Below are 8,558 nucleotides of genomic sequence, written 5' to 3'. Positions count from 1 at the left end.
GGCAGTGCTCACACACTGAGGTGGGTGGGTTGGGGGGGGAAGGTTTAAGGGACTAGGCTCAGATTTCAAGTCTTGATTGCAGGAGCAGGGGCGATATAGGGATTTTTTTTGGTTATAGTACTCATCTTGCTTTTAGAAAGTGTCTTTCCCTTTCTCCTGGTATGCAAGCCTTACACTGTCAACTAACCATTAACAGACTCAGGGGAGTCATCTAGGTCACCTAAAGCAACCTGTGACGTTTTCCTTGGCTAAGCTCCAGCATTACTCAACTGGACATGAAGGCTTTTTATGGTAGTTGTTGCTTTGAGTGCAGATACCGGAAATCTCCAGATTCCTTTGCATATCTCACTTGGGCAACTTGCAATCTCCAGAGGGGGTTACTTGGGAGATGTAGGTGGGGGAAGGGCATTTGGTTATCCCAATGACTGGGAACCACTGCTGGCATTTAGCAAGCAGGGGCCTGAGATGCTAAATGTTCTGCAGTGTGTAGGATTGTCCTACGTGATGCAGAATTTTCCCACTCTGCATACCAGTAGCACTTCCTTTGAGAAACATGGCTATAGTCTGGGCTGCTTGGTTCTCCTTGATGCTGACACTATGAGGACAGGATGGGGGAAGAGCGTCAAGAAACCAAAGGACTCTTGCTGGTGATCTAGGGCCTTGCTTTGGCCTGGAAAAGCAAACTGCCCTGTCATTTGTCAGCTGAACCTCCAGGGCAGCCTTGTGAGAGCGCCCCCTGCTGACCTGTGTGAAGAAGTACAACAGGCTATAGGCCCCGTTACCTTTAAAAAAAAAAGGGTTTTAAAAAATGTTTTATTTATTTTTGAGAGAGAGAGACAGAGTGTGAGCAGGGAAGGGGCAGAGAGAGAGGGAGACATACAATCTGAAGCAGGATCCAGGCTCTGAGCTGTCAGCATAGCTCAGAACCTGATGCAGGGCTCAAACTTGTGAACTGCAAGATCATGACCTGAGTTGGAGTTGGCCATTTAACCAATTGAGCCACTCAGGTGCCCTTATGGCCCCTGCTACCTTTTAGATCTTCCTCTGTAGTGGCAACTTTCCCAGGAGGCAGGCTCAAGTCTCATGAGGAAGAAGTACAGGTCATGCTATATAGTTAGATTGGGTTTATCATGGAAAATTAAGACATTGGATGCAGAGGCCCCAAACTGAATATAGTCAAAACCACAGTGGATGCCACTTCAGTACACATTAGAATGGCTATTACTAAAAAACAAAACAGAACAGGAAATAAATATGTTACTGAGGACATGAAGAAATTGGGACCCTTGTGCACTATTGGTGAGAATGTGAAATGGTGCAGCCACTGTGGAAAACAGTATGGCAATTCCTCAAAAAATTAAACACAGAATTACCATATGATCTAGCAATTCTACTTCTGGCTATATAATCCAAAAGAAATGAAAGCAGAAATTCAAATAGATATTTAAATACCCATGTTTATAGCAGTGTTACTCATAGTAGCCAAAATATGGAAACAATTCAAGTATTCATCGACAGAGGAATGAACAAAATATGACATATATAATGGAATATTGTTCAGCCTTTAAAAGCGAAGAAATTTGGACACATGATATAGTACAGAAGAAACTTGAAGATATTATGCGAAGTGAAATAAGCCAGTCATAAAGGGACTAATATTACATGATTACAATTATATGAGGTACTTAGAGTAGTCAAATTCATAGAGACAAAAGGTAGAATGGTGTTTTCCAGGGAAAGTAGGAGGAGGGAATAGAAAGTTAGTGTTTAATGGGTACAGAGTTTCAGTTTGGGAAGATGAAAAAGGTCTGGAGATGGGTAGCAGTGATAATTGTAAAACAACATGGATGTATTTAATGTCGCTGAATGGTACACTTAAAAATGATCAAAATGATAAATTTCATGTTATGTCTGTTTTACCACAATTAAAATCTACAAAAAGAAAAGAAAACAAAAAATGGAATTTATCATTTTATAATCTGAAGACCAGTTGGTCATAATTATTTTTTTTTTTAAATTTTTTTTTAATGTTTTATTCATTTTTGAGACAGAGAGAGACAGAGCATGAACGGGGGAGGGGCAGAGAGAGAGGGAGACACAGAATGGGAAGCAGGCTCCAGGCTCTGAGCCATCAGCCCAGAGCCCGACGCGGGGCTCGAACTCACGGACCGCGAGATCGTGACCTGGCTGAAGTCGGACGCTTAACCGACTGCGCCACCCAGGCGCCCCTGGTCATAATTATTTTGGAGTGAGCTCCCCACAGCAGGTAAGACAAATTCTACAAAATGAGGGTTCCAAATAGTTTACAAGGGTCTCTTTTTTTTTTTTTAAGTTTATTTATTTATTTTGAGAGAGAGTCCAAGTAGGGGAAAGGGCAGAGAGATAGAGATAGAGAATTCCAAGCAGGGCTTGAACTCACGAACCGTGAGATCATGACCTGAGCTGAAGTTGGATGCTCAACTGACTGAGCCACCCAGGCACCCCTGTTTACAGGGGTCTTAAGCCACAGTTATTCCCTCTCTGCCCCTTTGAAGTGCAAAAAGGACCCTCAACAAAACTTTACTGAGCAAGATATATTAATTATATATATTAATATGTACTTATATATATAATATAATTGACATATATTACTATATATGGTCCCTGCCCTCAAGAAGCTCCCAGAAGGGTGAAAAGACAGGCATATATGAACCAGCACCTGAAAGGCGATGTGACAGATATGATCATGGAGATGGAGATAAGTAGGTGCTCCAGGAAAAGAGGTGGGGAGGTGATGTGTGGTGGGCCTTCATAGAAAGCTATGAAGAGGGGCACCTAGGTGGCTCAGTTGGTTAAGCGTCTGACTCTCAGTTTCAGCTCAGGTCATGATCTCATGGTTTCATGAGTTCGAGCCCCACGTTGGGCTCTGCGCTGACAATGTGGAGCCTGCTTGAGATTCTCTCTCTCCCTCTCTCTCTGCCCCTCCCCTGCTCACACTGTCTCTGTGTCTCTCAAAATAAATAAATAAAGCTAAAAAAAAAAAAATATATATATATATATATATATATATATATAAAAGAAGGCTACAAAGAGGAGGGATATTAAAGGTGGGCTTTAATGGACAGCAGTATATGGCAAGGAGGGAAGATGAAAGGATATTGCAGGAGGCATGGACAGGAAAGTTTGAGATCTCTGGAGAAGGGGCAACTTCTTTGGTGTAGCCAAAGCCACGGGTCATGTGGACAGAGATGAAGCTGGAAAAACAGGCCAGCAGGCTAAGGTCATGGAGGCCACATGTGCCCTGCTAAGGCACTTTGGACTTTATTCTTCAGGTTTGTTTGTTTATTATTTTATGAGATGTAAGAGTGGGAGAAGGACAAAAAGAATTGATGTGAAGGATTTTGAGGTAAAATCAGCAAAACATAGAAAGTTACAGGATTCAGAATTAGATTGCTTATTTTTAGTAGTATCATTTCAAACATTTTGGTCATTAAAACACATGTCATTTCCTAACCTTCATGTTTTTATAGAACTTCAGACTTGAAGTTTGTTTTCCTCACAGGTTCATAATGAGATTTATTTTGAATTTCAAAGGAAGGAACAGCCCCAATCCACTGCTGAAAATTAAATTACATGGAATATATCATAAAACACAGTAGTTCAGAGTAATGGGTATGACACTAGTTCTACTTGTTCTTTAATAAAAGACTGTGTAAAGTACTATAGAGTTTGTTGTCTCAAACATTCCTTTATTTAGCCACTTCTATGCTGTGTTGTTTGTAGTGGGGACTAAACATGGTTCTTTTCACTGTAGGCTTAAGTGGGGGAATTCCAGTAGAATTGATTTCTTTTCTTTTCTTTTTTTTCTTTTAATTTATTTGTCCATTTTCATTGATAAATAATTGACATACTTCATTTGGGTAGGTTTTTTACAGCAGAGGGGTGATGGGATTCCATCTGGGTTGTAGAAAGATAACTCTGAGTAAAGCATAAAGGATGGATAGGATGAGGGATGCTTATCTCATAAACTTCCAGGTGAACTTGCAGGACTTTGTAGCCCAGGCCAACTTTCTCTTGGATTTGAATGAATTAGTCAAATTGTCAGGATTAATCACTCCCTAAATGAACTTTGAGTGAGACATAGAGGGTGAAACTCTGTATCAACTGCAGTAAATTACAATTATTGCTGTTTTGAAAATGCCATTGCTCAGGGAAGAGAGTAAGGAGCACAAGAGGAAAGGGACAGATTATCTGGGACCCAAATAAGAACCACTACTGTCAGCCAAGAAATGACTCCAAGTTTCTCCAGTGGAAATTCTTCCACTGACTTTGAATTGTTAATTCACCCATATGTGGCAAACTCCAGGAAGTGACCTTGCTGAGCCTAGTTTGAGTGAGCAAAATACCCAGGTGCCCATCTGGCTCTCCCAACACTGTGACAAGGCTCCAGGCCTCTTTGGGGTTGTAATCTGTGAGCAGTCAGACCACAACCCCAAGCAGACTTCTCCTAAACTGTCATGTTTACATCCATGCTGTTTAATATGGACAATGAACAGATGTACAGATCAATTAATAGATGTTTAAAAGCATTTACTCAGTCCCCACAGCAGTTTATGGAAAGTGCATTTAGAAAGCAATCGAGGTTATTGCTATTCTAAAGTGCTTGGGAATCTCAGATGAAAGGCCCTTGTAACTGGAAAGTATTTATAACTCAAGAAGAAACCCTCCACACCCATGTTATATAACACCAACACCATCTCCTGGCATGCCTGACCTGTCAGCCCATGCAGCATGTCTGTTTAAATTACACTGTAAATTCTATAGGGTGGAGACCTTGTTTTTATGGTTTGTAAAGCATCATGAATAACCATGGCACTCTGTAAATAAATAGAAACCACATGAAACAAAAGATGTTATTCAATAGCCATGTCCCCACTGCATCCAGGCATTTGTCCCTTGCTCCAAAGTGCTCAGGGTAAGTGGATGCCATTCTAGGAAAGTGGCCTGTGGGATAGTGTCAGGATCCTCATTCCCCTTTAAAGGGCAGTATGATAGTGTTTTCCAGGAATTGTAATCACCTACAGGGGCAGCCTACAAGAAGAGTCATTGATGTTGCCCTTGTTACCCAAAGAGGAAAGACCAGTGCACAGAAAGATTAAATGATTTGCACAAAGCCACAGAGCAAACCAGAGGTGAAGTGGGATCTTGTCCAAATTCAGTCCTCATCCCAGCCTGTTGTTCATCCCATTTCTGCAACAGAGTAGTAGCAACTATTCCTGAGAAGCTACATCATGGTTAAAATCCAGCAGTCAGGAAGCTGCTATGACTGAGGTCACCACAATGCCCTCTTCAGATACAAAGCTGGTGACTGGACACCATATCTGTGTCTGGCTCTGTGAAGGCCTCAAAACACTCCTATCTCCCCAACCTTGCGTCTTCTCACTTTACCTTGCAAATCTAGTTACAGGACAGTCTTGGAAATCACATTTTCAGTTTTTTGACCTCTTGTTCTAGAGGGAAAGTAGAATGAAGGTTGATAGAGTCATCCATAGTTATTTACCACAAGCACCAAAGACAAGTTTTATGAGAAAGTGAAAACAAAGGATTTTTTTAAGTATAGGCTATGTAGATGCCAATCAGCATCGCCTTGCATTGTTAAGTCTCCATTTGCTTGTGTTTTATACTTCCAACTAGACTGTAAGTCTTTGGAAGGTAAGGACTATGTCTTATGGTTCTTAGTACTTTCCATAGCACCCTTACATATCGTAGAAGCTGCATAAAATTTGTTGCTTGCTTTTTCATATGCCCAGAGAGGTGTGCAATGATCTTTGGGCCAGTAGGAAAGATACACAAAATAAGACAATTAGGTCAAAGCCTGTTTTAATAGGCTATAGTTTGCCTATAGTACAAAGCTTAGAGCTATAGGACAAAGACTGACTAACAAAAACTTGGTATTCAAGCGCCAAAAGAGCACGAAGAGAATCAGTGTGTAACATACAGCCCTGTACATTTGTTGGAAGAAGCACAGACCTGCTGAGGATAAGTTACTTGGCTTGCTCAGAGGCTGGGGCTAATTTCTCATGTGGTGCAGGTCAGGTTTGAAAGAAGAAAATACAAAAGGCAATAAAGAATATTCAAGAATCATAGCAAGGGAGAAACTGATGACTTCCTGCTTCCTTTCTCTCTTTATGTATAAATTATGACCCCATGGCCTGCCTAGTTCAGAAGGGAGGGGACTGAAGATCTATTTATTTTAGATCTTTCTAAAGGGTTTGCTTTGAGAGTCTAAAATACTTAACTATGCTTTTGCTCAGGGCTTCATTTTATTAGTAGGAGCACTCACAGTAATTGAAGCTTTTAAATTTATGGTGGGGAGATAGTAAGTTGGAGATGAAACAAAAATCACACATTTTTGGATCTTTCATAACATGGGGAAAATCAATCACTGTTCTGGCTAGCAGCTCAGTCACTGGGGACAAAAGTAACAAACCTTCATAGGAACCAACCTGTGGAGGGTGATGAGAGTAGCAGTGATTTTAATTCTAAAGGGATAATCTCAGAGGAGATGCCATTCATCGAAACTACATGAATTCTGATAATTTGAACATTAGAATAAGAAGATAAAATATTTTATCAATGTCATTAGCATGGTTGTAGGAAAATTTCTTCTTTTGATTCTCATCAAGTATTGTTATGATGGTGTTTATTCAATTAACAAATAGATGATTTATGTAAGGCACTGAGTGCAGTGTCTGGCATATAGTATGTGCTCAATGTATAGAAATTATCGTTTAACAAAAATTCCATTCCATAATTTAGAATACACATGAATTCTCTCTCCACCATTAGCACATAGTAGTGAGGCTTTACTGTACAAAATGATGTTCTGCGAGTCATTTCCTCATGGTAGGGAGTCTCATGTGGAGTAGACAGTAAGTCTAAGTTGTTGGGCTGCACAGTCAGACACTACTCAGTCGCCTGGCTTCCAGCTCACTCTCTAAACTCTGTGATGAGAATAATTTTTATACTTTCTAACCACCACAGAGTAAAAATTGTAAGCCATCTGCTAATAATTTTAGAGAAATATTAATTTGATGTCTAAACCATATATTTTTTTCAGGGACATAAGTATTGTGTAACCCAAGCTATACACAAATTCTCTTCCCACCATTTGCCCACAGTGGTAAGGTTTTGATGTCCAGATTTATGCGTCCCCACCCTCAGCCCCAGGGAGCTGGGACTGACAGTCTGAGGAAGAGGAAAGGGCATCAGGGAGCCTGGGTTCGGGAGAACCTTCATCTCAAGGCCCAGGCACTGCTACAGGCCATCTTGTGAACCCATGAGCCCCTAGCCCACAGATGACCTCCCTGCCTGTTATTCAATTTTTATAGTTTCCTTTGGGAAAGTCAGGTCTTCCTGAGAATGGAGTTAAAATGCAAGTCCCTCTGTAGAGATTGAATTAACCACACTGTGTAGGAATGGGATCCAGAGTGGATGTCTGAATTTGGGATGGATGGGGGGAAGAATGAGGAAAAACGGGAGAAGAAGTGGGGCAAGACTGAGGACAGCATCCCTTGGGAGGTAGGTTGGGAGATCCATCCACAGCAGCTTTGCCTGCTCCCCCATTTTCCTGAGAGCCAGCCTGTGCCCACGCTCCTCCAAGCAACAGGCTTAAAATGGGGAAGAGGCTGCCAACTTCTAGCAGCTTACTCTGTAAGTATACATTTAAGGAAGAAGAGAAGTATTTCCTTCTCATCTCACAGAGCAGACTCACCTGAGGCAGCAGAATTCCTTCCCCAGGGGCCAAAAGACCAGATAAAACTCTATCACAAGTTGGATCGTGTCATATGTAACAAGTGTGGTCAGATATGAGCAGTGCCGTCTGTAGAACCTCATGCTCATAGCCAGCCCTCGGTCATGCCCACTTCTGATGCCAACCTACTCTAAAGCAGGTGTCCCGGAGGAGTTGTTAGTCAAGCAGGGAGAACATCTTTGCAATAATGCCTTCCAATGGGAGATACTGAAAGCAGGAGTGGCTTTTAAGATTTTACAATAATCCTTCTCCTGATTCACTGTCTAGACATAGTTAGGTGCACAAAGGGTTAACAGGCCTTGTAGGACTCGGCTGCCAAGTACACTTAATGCTCAGTCCAGCACTCCCGGTTTGTATTCTTGCGCTGCTGGAGTGGCCTGTTCATGGCATCTGGTTCCCTGGCAACAGCTTTCATTGGCTCAATCAAAGCCCTTTCTTCTTAAGAAAGCTCCTACTGAGACGCCCACCACCACCACTAATCACCATCTTAACTCAGGGTTTGGGATGCAGCTGGTATGAAAAATAGCATTTGTGGTTGTGAGAAGATAAAGCCATGGCTGGGTTGAATACACCTGCCTTGTGTGATCCTTGCACTGGTTTTCTACAGGATGGTTGGAAATTACCTGCTTTACCACTGGGACAGAGAGAAAGTCTGAGCCAGAAAGTTTCCCAGAGCTGAAGTTCTTTGTTCGGCAGAAATCCATGAGCCTCTGTGATTCATGACTAGCTGTTTCCTGGGCTGATCTGTGATATAACTATAGGCTCT

Source organism: Leopardus geoffroyi, chromosome C1 (assembly GCF_018350155.1).
Source record: "Leopardus geoffroyi isolate Oge1 chromosome C1, O.geoffroyi_Oge1_pat1.0, whole genome shotgun sequence".
NCBI classification, from domain to species: Eukaryota; Metazoa; Chordata; class Mammalia; order Carnivora; family Felidae; genus Leopardus; species Leopardus geoffroyi.
This window is presented reverse-complemented; position numbering follows the sequence as displayed.